Source organism: Pinus tabuliformis, chromosome 9 (assembly GCF_031772625.1).
Source record: "Pinus tabuliformis cultivar Carrire ecotype Pingquan chromosome 9, CPIR1, whole genome shotgun sequence".
In the NCBI taxonomy this organism is placed as follows: Eukaryota; Viridiplantae; Streptophyta; class Pinopsida; order Pinales; family Pinaceae; genus Pinus; species Pinus tabuliformis.
Window position 1 is genome coordinate 155999537 of NC_142307.1, and position 15930 is coordinate 156015466.

General features: G+C 36.7%; 1 pseudogene across 1 annotated transcript; it reads right to left on the minus strand.

Annotated features, from left to right (window-relative positions):
* Positions 1 to 721: 721 nt before the first annotated feature.
* Positions 722 to 14239, minus strand: LOC149147592 (uncharacterized; annotated as a pseudogene). Its single transcript, XR_016263686.1, has 2 exons — positions 12395 to 14239; positions 722 to 810 (listed from the first exon to the last, which is right to left on the minus strand). The product of XR_016263686.1 is annotated as an uncharacterized LOC149147592 (transcript).
* Positions 14240 to 15930: the final 1691 nt, after the last annotated feature.

A 15930-nucleotide genomic window follows, 5' to 3' on the forward strand; every position in this document is an offset into this window, starting at 1 on the left:
AACCACCCAAGATAACTCTAATTGATATATAGAAATGTGAAATTTATATTAATATAGATAATATTATCAAAAACCAACATAGATCTATCTTAACTTCAGATCTACCAAACACTTTAAAGAATCAAATCTCTAGAGGTGTAAATCTTTCCTCAAGTTTTCTAATCAAAATGATGTTTTCATTTTGAGAAATTTGACCCTCTCAACACTTGGTAGATACAAAGTTAAGATGCATCTATGCTCGCTTACACAATATGGATATTGAAATATTTAATTTATAACCCACATTAAACTTTTCTTTGTTATTAATATTTTTTAAATTTTATATACCAACTCCATATTAAAAATCAAATAAATTACATCTCTCTAGCATTTGAAAATGAAAATATAAGAACTTTTTTAATTTAATTTATTTTGTTTGTATCTGTAACACCCCCTCCTTCCAAGTCCACCCAAATGGTAAACATGTGACGAGAGAGGCTACTATAAGGGATTCAACTTCCTTGGTGACCCTAAGAAATGGAACCGACGGAACATATCAAACAAACGCATCCACATCAGCAACAACACCCTCAGAAGACATGTTAGCCACTTAAACATCCTGTCTCTGAGTCCCACTAATGATTTAAGCCTTTCAACCCCTGGTCGCGCTCATGTTATAGGTATGACAGCGTCTAGCAACCCAAAGTCTCTCTCGTAGGCCTATGTGTCAGCCACTGTGAACTTTTCTCAGCAGCTCTGTGCCAGCGATCCCAAAATTTGAGCCACTTTTTTAGCCAAGAACCTTGGTCTCTACCCAGAACTTGCTGCAACCTTCAAAATCCATCAAAGACATGATAACAATGTTAATAAATCAAAAATCAACCTCAAGACTAGGCCTGAGCATCCCCAACCGGGACTGAAATTCTATCAAACACTTGGCATCAATGCAACCTACAAGTCTAGGATACAAGGCAAAGCATAAATGACTGGAAGAACTTATGAAACATAACCAGAAGGATCACCTCCTTCTCCATTGAGCTATTATATCATTAATTAGGTCTTACATCCATCCATTTAACAATTACAAGTAAATACATGAAATAACCACAACATGAACCAGTTATTTAACCATGCTTATAACCAACATAAAACCATATAAATATCATAGATATGACCATCATTAAATCCACATATAATCCAGTGCAAAAGTAAGAGAACTTAGCTTTTATTAATCATAAGCAAATCTAACCAGGTTCGGGACTTCCACGTACCACCCGACCATAGACATGGTTGAACCAAATCTCTCTTTCAGCCAGTCACCCCCGTACCATATTCCAAGCATGAATGTGGAATCTCATAGAACAACCAATCCATGAACAACAAAGGAAATACCCTCACCAAACCGTGATCACACCAAAATTGGTGCTTCGATCACAACCGAATCGAACTTGGAATGCCATCTGGAATCCATCACTGTCCTTGAAGAATTTTATGTCTCCTTATCTCTCGAGCTTTACCACAATCCAATCCCGAAGCACTAGGCCCTAAACTAATACTTCTCCCTCGAGCTTTACCGTGTATCCCGCCAAACCGGTCAAGGGATTCCTAGGCCTTTGGGAATGAACCTTGAGACCACCTCCGCTCCGGATTCCAAAATCCATCTAGTAAACCAAAGCTCAAAACCAAGATAAACATCCCAACATAACATGGCATCCAGAAAAAGGCAAGTCTACGATGAAACCAATGTCATAACCCATCCACCGAAAGCAAGAGAACCATACACCAACATGCAAAGCCATGCATGTCCAAACCAACTAGGAAATCACACATGCAAAAGGTTACCTGCAAGTATTTCTGTTGAAGCTGCTTGATCCTGCTCTTCTTCCTTGATCCTTGCTTTCCTTCCTTTCTCTTTGCTTGTTTTTCCTTCCTTTATCCAAAGCTAGAGCGCACCAAGAAAACTCTTAAGCGACCAAAAGGGTGAGAGAGAGAATAATGAGAAGAGCTCCAAACTTGAACTGACAAAATGTTACTAACTGATCCTCATAAACTTTTTATTAATGAGCTATTTTCTTCATTTTCCATTATTTTCCTTCATTTTCCTTCTCACATTCAACCCGTGACTTTTCACCTTACTTTTCTCCTAATTTCCTTTATTTTCATAAATAAATATGCCAAATGCCTTTTAATGCCTTTGTCTTAGTCTTTGCCAATTTCCTTAGCCATAAACACATCTAGTGATGCCCACTAGGATATTTTTGCCCAACATTCAACTTGAAATAAATGTCCCTTAACCGTGGTCTTATTTTGCCCCTATTAACATTTATTACATGAAAAAAATCCTTATATTCCAAAAGTGAGATATACATGTCCCTGTGCATTCTACACCTTCCATACATATACCATATAGACCTTCCATACATATACCATATTACTGGCTACTACTTACGAGCATAATTACATTTTCCATTTATTCTATTTGTCCATTTTCCTTTTTCCATTTGTCCTATGTTGATGTATCACAGAAATACATCAAAATATACTTTCGAAACATGGTTTCCCATACTAAAACTAGTGAAAAGACATGCCATCAACTCCCTGCCCATACTGATGCTTAGAGAAGGTAAAAGAACCAAGAACAATCGCCAATGCTTCTTTGGACATTGAGTCTAACTTCGTATTAAGCTCTCTGTAAATATGGGCAAAAGAAATTTTATGGAAAGATTTCATCACGTCCCGAAATTCCTAGAGGGGATCCAACCTGATTGTCTTTATCGTGAACTTTTGGATTGCCCACTCTATTGCCATTTTGGAATCACCAATTACTTAGAGTTTGTTTACTTTCTTGCTCCTGGTGAAATATATCAGAGCGAATAGGGCCATTGATTATGCCCTCATGTTTGTGTCATTCTCTGTTGCATAATGATCCAGAAAATAATGTTGCAAACTAAGAAACAAGATTGCACCTATGTCGCATTTAGGACGGTGACCTTGGTTCACCCAATCAGAAAACCCCCCAGTGTCCATATCCAAAAGAGGTTGCTCAATTACACGAGGCTTCCTCTGCTTCAAGTCTTCCTTGTGTTCTTTGCACCATTTTTGTACCATTCCTATTGTAACTTCTAGGGGAGTGTCAATACCTTGGAAAAGACCCTGATTACGAGCCCACCACAAATCAAGGACCAACAAACTAGGGAAAGCTACATAACTCTTTACATTTGCATCAATTATCCCAATTTTTGAAGGAAGTTTCTAGATTGTGTGTGACACTCCCTCCTACACCCCCTTGGACTAAATCTGGACAGTGGAAGGTGTTACTTTTAACTAACCCCACCTCCATGGTCTCATTATGGAGATGGGGTTAAAATATTTCTTCTCCCCCAAAATTTGCAGAATTGACTTTGGATAATGCCACTGCATCCAACTCGTCAAGATCTTTTTGGCAATATAAGCCTTACCTCAATCTGATTCCTGGATTGAAAATTATGCCTTTTTAAAGATCGACCAATTAGACAATGCCACATGGCAATCCACGTGGTTGATGGCTAAACACCTTGCAGCTTAAGCCATGGCACAATCATTTGGATTTAAATTATGCCTTTTTAAAGGTCGACCAATTAGACAGTGCCTCATGGCATCCACGTGGTTGATGGTTAAACACCTTGCAGCTTAAGCCATGGCACAATCATTTGGATTTGATCAATAACCTATATTCATAGCAGGCCCCTTGCCTTCCCAACAGTTAACAAGTGAGCCCCCTCCGCATATCCGACGCTTTCTATGTTAGTTAATGGACGGATCTTCATCCCACCTTGTTCCAACTGCACTCTCATCAGGGGAAGGGTCAATTGAACCCAATGTTAGACGTAAAGCATGAACGAAAACTTTCACATCTATGGATGCCAATTTTAACACCATGCCTTCTGTCAATCGCACTATATGCAAAGGGCAAGCCTTAAGCATTACCTGATAAGCGCGAGTCCAAGATGACATGGTGTAACTTGTGGCACTAGCTAAGCATCCATGTAGCCGTGTAGAGTCCACATCACCTAACCACACATCACCCTACCTCCAACATGTCTTGCTAACATCACACTAAAGTCAAGGTGATGTCACTATGCCACGTGGCCTCCTCTGCAGTGCCACATGTCATTCAAAAATCAACCCCTTGGCCATCCAAGAGGGTTATTCCTGCCTGCCACGTGTCACGCTAACAACATGCCATGTCTGCGATCTTGCCACACCATCAAATCCACGTCCTTTGAAATCTCATGCGAAGTCCATATAACCTTACCCAACCTTCATGGCCTTTGCCACCTCAACATGAATCAAGGGGTCCCACATGGCCAAGCCATTCGCGGCAATTTGTGTTTTCACATTAATGGAAGGAAGGGACTTCCGTCATGCTCCCTGTCAACTGCACCTAAGTTCAAAAGGGGCTCAATAGAAGCTCGACACTAAACAAAAGGCGCTACCACAAATTTTCCCTTCTTCAAATGAAAAAGGACTCTCGTCACGCTCTTTGTCAACTGTGCCAGAGTCGGAAAAAAAAAAACTCAACCAAACCCCAATGCTAGACAGAAGGCACTATTGTGAATTTTCCCATCTATAACCGTGAATATCTTCCATCACACCTTCTATCTATCATGCCTAGTTCATAGGAATTATCACTTGGCAAAGAGCCACAGGAGCGAGATTAAGCGCTAGTCACATAAGTTAGTGTTAAACTCTACCATTAAAGTTAGTCATGGGTAATTAGTGTTACTACAATTCCCCAACCTAGATACAAATCCCACAGGTAACTTGTCAGACCTTAGAATTCCAATATGATTCTTTGTGATACTCAGAAAACTTAAGGATCTTAGGGACCTACCCAAGCTTTCCTCAAGGCGAAGTGTTACTCAAAACATTGACGTTGCAGGAATGATGCCCCCATTCCACACTGAAATCCAAGACATTATGCATAGCCATGATACATCAAATGAAGTAATCGCCATGCCCACTACCAGGCACAAAAACAAGCCAAAACATGGCAAACACTACTCTGTGAATTCAAATACAATAGCACATATTTAGCCACATAATGTATCATAGACAACCTCCATCAAATCTATTGATGAAAGACAATAAATAGTATTGATCAATTAAATATTCATGGCCATGCCAAACAATAAAATCACACACAACACATAATGTATCATAGACAACCTCCATTAAATATATTGATGAAAGACAATAAATAGTATTGATCAATTAAATATTCATGTCCATGCCAAACAATAGAAATCACACACAACAATAGCATATTGTGCACATCAAGCACTCTTACAAGACCATGTAACTCTGTAACTCAAGAACATACTAGCAACCAGATGGACCTACAAGTCCCTCACAACCATGAGAAGCATTCACATAACCATCTCTTTATAGACAACCAATAACACATTGCTTTACAATCAATGTTGATACATATATTGTTATACCACCTAACAATATCATTCACCATTCATAGTGCAACATATGTACAAGTATACTCATCTAATTAACTTAAATGGATGGCAACTAAGGGAGGGACTTCAACTCTCCACCCAACCATAGGCTAATTGCACTGCAATCTTTCTTGCAATTGACTACCCCTTATTCAGAGTCACGGTCTGAGTTACGTGCTAACGGGAATCCACACTAATGTTAATTAACCAGTTCACACATGAATTCAGAGCTAAAGATGTCTCCACATGATTACAAGAATCCAAAGCACATGGTGTCTCCACCTACTAAACACTACATGAAGTCATAGCCCACAGTGCCTCCACCTGCTTAACAAGGATCTAGAGCACACAATGTTTCCACTGCTAAACCTTGCAAGTATCCAAAACACATTGAGTCCCGCTCTACTAAACAGGGATCCAAAGCACACGATGTTTCCACCTACTAAACCTTGCAGGTATCCAAAACACATAGTGTCTCCACCTACACATGGTGTCTCCACCTACTAAACACTACATGAAGTCATAGCCCACAGTGTCTCCACCTGCTTAACAGGGATCTAGAACACACAATATTTCCACCTGCTAAACCTTGCAGGTATCCAAAGCACATTGAGTCCCCGCTCTACTAAACAAGGATCCAAAGCACACGATGTTTCCACCTACTAAACCTTGCAGGTATCCAGAACACAGTGTGTCTCCACCTTTTCTTCTCTTGCCTTCACTTCACCCCATGCTCCTCAGCATGCTCCCGCACTTGCACCGATGCTACTCCCTATCATCCACCTTCAGCGAGTTCTCTCGCACTTAAAGTATGCGCATCCCAGCATACTCTCCATAAATATCATATAATCTGTGTTTGTATCCCCCGTCTAGCCAACTCTCTTATTTTTCTTCCCGTTGGCCTGCTTCCTCTTGACTCATCGTTTGTCTCTTACGTGTTGACCACCCAACATGCCCCACAAAGATAGAGGTGGTACGAGATTTGTCCTTATCTCAGAGAACCCATACTCCACCTCCCTACTTATTGTGCAGGCCATTAACTCAATCAAGGAATTGGTAGCATATTAAATGAAACAACCTTAGTTTAATCACTTCCTAAGCAACTCCTCTCCTTGTACCTCTGAATTTGTGTCCATTCCTCTAGCCCAATGATTGTGTTACATTTCCACAACATTTAAATGATTTACAATTTATAGTGCCATTTATAAGAGGGGTATAAAAAGGGTTGTCACATCAACCAATACCCATGGTCTGAACGAGATAAGCTCTTTAACCAAAAGATTTTAGACTTGGCTTGCATAGGCACAAAAAATAAACAAATGAGAGACCAATTTTGCATCAAGTTTACATAAAGGGCACCGATTAGGGCCAACCCAACCCCGCCTAACTCCATTATCCTAGGTCAGGAATTTGTTGGTCAAGGCAAGCTACAACAAAATCTTGCTCTTTGTCGAGCACAGGTTCTTCCAAAAAAATTCCCACCACCAAAGTTTTTCTTGTCTTTGGGTAGATTCTACCTGAACGAGATATCCCTGTGTATCAGTGTAATCCCTTGTGGCAGTGTCCTTGGACCACACCAAAACACCATCTCCTTCCTCGTGTAAACGTATCAAGTTTGAGCACAATAACCTTACAAATTGGCTCCATTCTTTAGTTAAAGCTCAAGGCAATCCCAGTTGCTCGCTTGAAAGCCACCCTTCCTGGCCCCACGCTTCGGGGTATTGAGCTTTGGCATCAAATAAAAAACAAAATGTTACGAGCATACAAACTTCTTCTCGAATTAGAAGAAAGGAGGAAATTGTCCTCCAACCCCATCTAAGGGTCCTCTCCTAGGCAAACCTTCTTTCCATTGCTCATATGCCAAGCTACCCAATCTTCGATCAAGGGGAAAGACTTAACTAATGCCTTTCAAACAATCGAGCCCGATTTTGCATTCTTCTTAAGGTTTTGATACCAATCCAGTGTCAATTGGTTGGGGATATACTTACAGCACAACTCGCCACCAAAGGCCTTGATTATTAGTAAGCCCCAAAGGCTCTTGGCCATTAAAGCTTAACTAAACAAAACAAGGTTCTTAATGCCCCACCCTTCAAGATATTTGGGCTCGGTGATTCTTGTCGAACTAACAAGAATTTCTTCTTCCTGCCACATGTCCATAAAATGTCCATAAAAAACTAAAAGTCTACTTATGAATTCAATTCATATAATTATTTTCAATTAACTTCATATTAAGTAGTGAAGAAATTATTTCTTTTTTTCAATATTAATAATTGTGGAAATATACACTCATTAAAAAACTATTACTATTTTTAATTTATTAATGTAAGTATTATTTTATTTTTTAAAATTATTTCATTATTTTTAAATATAACTTTAAGTCACAATATTTCCCAAAATTATCATATAATTATTATAATTGATATTAAAAAATATTATTAAAATATATTTTATTTTTTTAATATTAAAAAATATTATTAAAATATATTTTATTTTTTTAATATTAAAAAATATTATTAAAATATATTTTTTTTTTTAATTTATTAAATATATTTATTATTTTCTAATTTTTTCATAAAATTAGATAATAATAATAATATTACTATTTTTAATTTATTAATGTAAGTATTATTTTATTTTTTTAAATTATTTCATTATTTTTAAATATAACTTTGTCACAATATTTCCCAAAATTATCATATAATTATTATAATTGATATTAAAAAATATTATTAAAATATATTTTATTTTTTTAATTTATTAAATATATTTATTATTTTTTAATTTTTTCATAAAGTTATATAATAATAATAATAAATTTATTGCTTATAATGTATACTATTTGTAATATTTTATTATTGCTTACCATGTATGTAATTTTAAAAAGCAATTTCAGCCCCCCTCCCCAAAAAAAAAAAAAAAATTGAACCTCTACCAAGTAATTCATCTGCTATCACAATTATTTTTATTATATTTTCCATAAAAACTACATAAATCCTATATACTCCGAGACTACATTTTCCTTCCAGTAAATTGGCTTCCCAAATATCAACGTGCTTGTTTTGGTTGTAATTTTAAATGCGCGCAGACCAAATAATTCATCTGCTATCACAATTATTTTTATTATATTTTCCTTAAAAACTACATAAATATAAGTAGGGCGCCTATATACTCCGGGACTACATTTTGCTTCCAGTAAATTGGCTTCCCAAATATCAACGTGCTTGTTTTGGTTGTAATTTTAACCGTTCATGCGCACATCATCTTGATAGCTTTTCTATGCAGTTTTTTCAACCTAACGAAGGATTATCATGAAGATACCCAATTTTCGAAGTGAATATTTTAATATAATAAATCAAAAATTCAAACTAGACTTGGGCGTACCCAACAGGCAGGTTGGGTTTTGAGTTTTGTTAAAGGGAAGGTGTTCCTGACAAGATCCAAATTCAAATATAGCCCGGCCATGATCTTCATGAACTTCAAGAATGACGAGGGCACGCTCCTCTCTTTCTTCCATGCACCATTGGAGTGATAGATGAGTGTAAGTTTCAGTTTCACTTGGAACACGTTTACACAAACATTTTGCATGCAATATACCCAACATCCATGATAATAATGAAAAGCAGGTGATAGCCAAATTTGTCGTCTGGAGATTCATACCAACAGTTTTATATTTAAAAAAAAATCACCTGAATCAATTGTGGGTATGTCACAATGACTTACCGAAAAATAAAGTATACGAATGACAGTTTTATTTATATTTTCAGTGTGAAAAAAACGCTGGCTTTGTATTAGTAAATAAAGCAGTAATTCAGATTGTATGTTAATGACAGTTTTATTCAGTGTGAAAAAAAACGCTGTCTTTGTATTAGTATATAAAGCAGTACATTTGTATTAGTATATAAAACAGTGCATGTAATCTAGATCAATGTTTTAAAACTCCGACTCTGGTTCGGACAGCCGATGGTCGGCTCCGACTCCTATTGGGTATCGTCTCATCGGCTCTGACTCCGACTCGGTATCGTCTCATCGGCTCCGACTCCGACTCGGTATCGTCTCATCGGGTTTGATTTCAATGACTCGGTCATTGTAAAAAACACATTAAATATTTATTTTTTTATTTAGCCAAAAAAAAACCAGAATTTTAAAGATTTTCATTCATGTTTCCAAACACAAAGCTTTAGAATATAGAGAGAAGACAACATATGATCAAAGTAGGCTCATTAATATATCTATTATATTGCACTGTCCAATACAAAGTTCATACTTAGCCACCAATGCCAGGATTCTTTTCTGCCTCAGCCTAAGGACAATCACTAGACTACAACAACAATAATACCAATTCTCTGCCCCTAATGAAGTCTCAAAACCCTTGATTTAATTCTGGTCAAGCTCTTGAACAATCAGAGGTAAATATGTATTTAGTAGTCCATTGTCAAAACTTTTTCATTTTTAAAAACATTGTATGGCTCAATGCATTGTTTCAGTGTTCTAATTCATGCCACTAGGATAACCATACTTCGGCCTTGTAATTTTCAAAACTTTCTCACAGTGATAGATTAGGATAACCATACTTCGGCCTTGTAATTTTCAAAACTTTCTCACAGTGATAGATTACTTTAGGACTATAAATATGCAATAAACAACAACCAACCAATGATATGTAGGAGGCAGAACAACTTTTGACAAATGTGATTCAGGATCTTTGTCAAAGCGCTGAGTCGGCCAAATTGTTACCGAGCCAGCCGAATCATTACCAAGTCGGCCAAGTCAATCACTGGCTCAGTAACAACCCAGCCAGTCGTTCTGTTTCAGCCACCAAGCCAACCCAGCCAGGAATTGGCTCGGTCTGACTCAACGGAGTCAGAGTCGACTTGGCTGTTTTTCAAAACAATGATCCAGATTGTTGGCAGCATTATGTGTGCCAGCATCCATACATTAAGACAACCAGTCTGAATACCAACATGTCCACTGTCCACATATAAACCACATATAATTCTAGGTAAGCGTATAACAGAGAAAACAGGTCTACAAAACACCAGTCCAAAACTGCATGTAGAAGAAAGTTCAAACAAATGAAAGGAAAAGCAGATATAGAAACCAAGTTCCACAAACATAAAGTATAAATGTAGCCATCTGTGTTCCAAATAGTTTTATATTCCAACTAGAATTTCACCTAAATCAATTGTAGGTATGTCATAATGATTTATCGAAAAAAAAGTATACGAATGAATTTAACATTATTAGGGAATTTAACACATTGTATACTTAAAAGTTGATTATTGTTTATTTTAGTGATCTCATAAAGGATTTGTGTTTTTTTTTTATTTAATGGTTAAGAATATGTGTTTTTAGAAAGAGCTTATAAGTTCAAAAGATTATAAGAGAAGTAAAGATGTACACCTCCATAGATTTTGGCAATTAAATCGTTAAATAGAGGTTAGTCCCTTGTCACACAAATAAGGTCTCACAATACAATCCAAAAAAGAGTAGAGTATATAATCAAATTGTTGCATGAACACAGGTACCTTGTATGACAAACAATGGGGTCTCACAATACAATTTGAAAGGGAGTAATGGTTAAAAACATGTACTTACTTATAAGAAGTCATATGCAAGTCATATGCAGTGTATCGGCCAATTAAATCAGTGATTTTTTTATTTTATCACAATTTTTTGGAAAAAATTCTTATTTTTGTATTTTTATAATTTTTATAATTTTTTTTTATTTTGCTGATTTCAGACCCTCACCGATTTAATCCCGATCGCAACTTTTGCAACATTGGTTATATGTTCAAATCAAAAGAAAAGTAGATATGTAAACCTCTATAAGTTGTAGTCAAATCACTACAAAGAGGTAAGTCTTTATCCCACATACAAGAATTCTCATACACTAAATTTAATATCTGACCTGGCTATAACTTAGAACTGCCTACTGTGTAAAGTGAGAGACAGGCACACACGGAAAAGAGTTAATAAGAGCTATAAGGCACGTATGGTTAATTCTGAACATTTAATGTTTCATGCTGAACTTCAAATTCAACAGGAAAAACCGGTCAATCTCTTCACGTGGTTAATTCTGAACATTAGATGTTTCATGCTGAACTTCAAATTCAACCGGAACAAAAAACTCAATCTCTTCACAGACCGCCTTTAACTCCGAAAGCCCGGTGTTCTCAAAATTATTTGCACAAAGAAGAAGAAAACCGCTGCCAAATCTGATACTCTTTTTAGAATTCTCTTGCCATAAAAAGAAAGGTTTTTGCATATTCTAGTACATGCCTGTCATTAGTTATTTGCATCTAGTACATGCCTGTCATTAGTTGGATTGAAAATATATATCAATAATCTATCCTCATAAAAAGGGGTATTTATGTTGGATGCATTTAACAATTTTCATTAGCTGGATTGCAAATATTTACCGATTATCTATCCTCGTAAAAAGGGTATACAAGTAGGACATTTACATGGTCAAAAAGCAAAAAGTATTTACAATTTGGAATCCCAAGGCTGATGTGACAACATTACCTTTACTCCAACTCACATCTCCCTTACTCCAACAATTCACATAGCTTAGAGATGCCTGAATACTTTGTAAATCCATGATGCCTCTTGGTGGCAAGCTTAAAATGCTGAAGTGGCATATTAAATATCTACTACCATAGTAATAGTAAAATACCATTCATCAACAACTGGGTTATAAACTTCCAACCTACATGCACATGAATAGTACTGATATTTCAAACTATATATATGTACTGCACTAAACATTTTATACGATTACTTTCAGGTAGCTAGAGGGAAACTACATATATACTGCACTGTACATTTTATGCAATTCCTTTCTTTTAACTAAGAGAAATGGCTTTAACGGTATCAGGGATCATTATTTCATGGAATAAACAATGAGGGGTATTTCAGAAACATACCCATTACTCTGCAGAAGGCTCTAACTCTTTCACGACAATGGCCTACAGGCATCGAAGTTCTTCGTTTCTGGCCTTCTGATTGGTGGTATGAATGTGGTGTGAATCAGGCAGTTTCCTGTCGGGCCTTACTCCCGGACCCATCTTGCAGTAAGAAGTAGGGAGTCTGCTCAAGGGCATCAAACATATTAGTCTGTCCAGGGCTACAAGGGCTTCCAGGCTTGCCTAGTTCATCCCCTAGCTTCAGAAACTCTGCGGAAGGCTCCAACTCCTTCATGAAAGTGTCCTCGAGACCCCAAAGTTCTTCAGTTTTGGGCTTCTGATTCATGGTATTAGTGTGTGAAGCAGGTAATTTTCTGCGGGGACTGTTCCCTGACCCATTTTGGAGTAAATAGGAAGGAGACTTCTCAAGAACATCGAATACATTAATCTGTCCATGGCTGCAAGGGCTTCCAGGCTTGCCAAACTCATCCACCAACTTCAGATGCTCTGCTGAAGGCTCCAACTCCTCCATGAAAGTGTCCTCCAGGCCCCCAAGTTCTTCAAATTTGACATTCTGGTTCTTGGTACAAGTGTGTGAACTAGGCAGTTTTCCACGGGGACTGCTCCCCGACCCATCTTGCAGTAAATAGCGAGGAGACTGCTGAAGGGCATCAAACACATTAGCCTGTCCAGGGCTACGAGGGCTTCCAGGCTTGCCAAGCTCATCCCCAGATATCAGAGGCTTGGGATGGGCCGCGTGCCGACGAGGTGTAGCAAATCGAGCTCGGATTTTCGCCATCTGCCCATTGCTAATCATATGGAGCATCTCTCTCTGGTTTTGAAAATCCTGGACCGGAGACGGTCCGTTTGGAACGACCCGCCACTGGTAAGAAAAATCTGGACCAGAGAAGCCACTGAAATCACACCCTATTCCTGCTGGACCTACAAGACCAGGAAAGCCGGGACCAAAAGGATGTATATTCATGTCCATTTTTCTTGCAGCTTTCCTTTTTCCTTGAGAAAACTTTCTGAAGTATTTACTTCTCTTTTGATCAGATTGCTTATTTAATGGATTTCCAATCTTTTTAATCTTTTCCTAACAGTGAAATAGGTCACCTTGAACATAGGGCTTCTGAAATTCCTATACTGAATAATGCTTCCCCCGCACTTCAAATTTATGTTTCTAAAACCCTACAGTTTCTAAAATATTTCAGTAGTATTAACTAAAACCCTAACATCCTCAAAACCTCAGATATATTTTCCAGGATTTACACCAGTAAAACCCTATCTTACACAAGACAGCCTTTCAGACTTCTTTCTCAGCAAAATCTTCAAAAAATTCGAGCTACTTGCTTGCAAAAAACTCCACATACCTCTTTGACAGCCAATTTTAAACTCTGCTGGGATCCCTTCGCGCCCAATACCAGTCAGGCGTACAAATAATATATTTCGGCTGGATTCGCGAGAAGCCCACTGCTCTATAAATCTAACACACTCAAGCGAGAATCCAGATTTCCTTCGTAACCTCCTCAAAACCCTTAGGTAAGATTTAAGCTCTTTGTAATATTGCAAACCCTCGGAAGTGATTTCTACGCCAAAATTGTAACACAGAGCGCTGTACTGCAGACTTTCACGTCGAAAACCCCTACCAAATTTCGGTCAAATTTAAAGCAAAAATGAAGCCTTTTCTTCCAGTTTTTATTGAAGTGCACAGATGAAAGAAAACCTTTGTTCCAGAGCGATCCGGAAGTACGAGAACGATGGCAAAGGATGAGAAGCGAGGACAACGAATATTAGTGACTAATCATCGGTGGTGGTTACCATAAGAACACACCTGTCTTCCGTTGAAAATGAAGGTGTAACTGTTAACAGTCATCATGGCTAACAATCGTAACAATCGTGAGGTGGAGAACCTGGAGACCATCAAGTTAACTGTCATATATATACTTTGTAGCTTGGTTGGTGAGATGTATACCATCGAATTGTATTTTAACTTTATCTTTTTTTAAAGATTTATATTTAATAAAAATAATTTTAGATATTATGTTTTTTAAATATAGATAGAAAAGGTACTAAATATTATATTTATAAATTTTATATATTAAATAATATTTTTTAAAATTTTAAATATATAAATTATATATATTTAAAATATACATATATATATATATATTATAATAATTTTTAAATTCCTTGTTGGCTTGGTTGCTACGCTGTAGTATTGTGGACAATTTTGATTGCATGGAGGTTCTCCACTACTGTGTACAATTTTGATTGCATGGAGGTTCTCCACTCACCGCCGGCTCAGGTAATGTTTTCTTTTCTAAAATTGCTAGCCAGTTTCTTTCCCTTTTATTTTCTGAGCTATATGTCTTCTATTGAGCTAAACCCTAACAGGTAGGCTGTTTTCGCAGGTAAAGAGGGCAACCACCAGGGTCGTCGGCTCCAATAATTTACCCAGAAGCGATGATTTTCCATTCCTAGGTTGGCATTCAAGTAACTCTTAGTCTTTCATTGCAGTCTATCTGTCATATTTACCAGTCCTCAGAGGACTACGGTTTGGTGAACTGTGTATGGGAAACCTCCAAGGTTCTCGACCTACTCTTTATTGTATGATGTTTTTCTTTGCGGTTTCGTACTTGCGACATGTTTGAGGGTTTAGGCTCCAAGCCTTTCCTCGGCTGGGTTGCGATATGGGTTTTGTTTTCTGAATCGGTTACCATACTCAAACTGTACATTATTTTTACGTTGATGATGTTAAGCTTGTTTATAGCTCTGTTGCTGCTTGTTAATGACATGTACAGAATACTATTTAATCACCATCTCAATTAATGGAGTTATACTTGTGGTTAACGCTGCTACTTACTTGTTTAATATGACAAATTTATTAGTTATCTACAGTTCTATTACAACAAGTCCGGTCTTGCTTTTGTTTTGATTTGACTGATGGCACACAGATTGAAAGATTGAAGAGTTAGGCTCTCCTTGCCGCTAAGGTTATGCTGACAGTTTAATCCTTGTTTTCTATTGCTTACAGGTCCCTTGCTCCAGACATTTCGATCGAGCATCATTCATTACTACTTTAACAATAGCGTAGACTGTATTGTTACTTGGAGATGAAATTCGTATATCTAAATCAGTTTTAAAGTGTCTTTTTCGGTCACAAGTTAATTCCAAAACTGGTTTGTATTTCCAACCTTTTTTTCGGCTACCCTCAAGTTAACTGTAATATATATATTTTGTAGCTTGGTTGGTGAGATGTATACCATCGAATTGTATTTTAACTTATCTTTTTTTAAAGATTTATATTTAATAAAAATAATTTTAGATATTATGTTTTCTAAATATAGATAGAAAAGTTACTAAATATTATATTTATAAATTTTATATATTAAATAATATTTTTTAAAATTTTAAATATATAAATTATATATATATATAGTTAAAGATTTATATTTAATAAAAATAATTTTAGATATTATGTTTTTTAAATATAGATAGAAAAGTTACTAAATATTATATTTATAAATTTTATATATTAAATAATATTTTTTAAA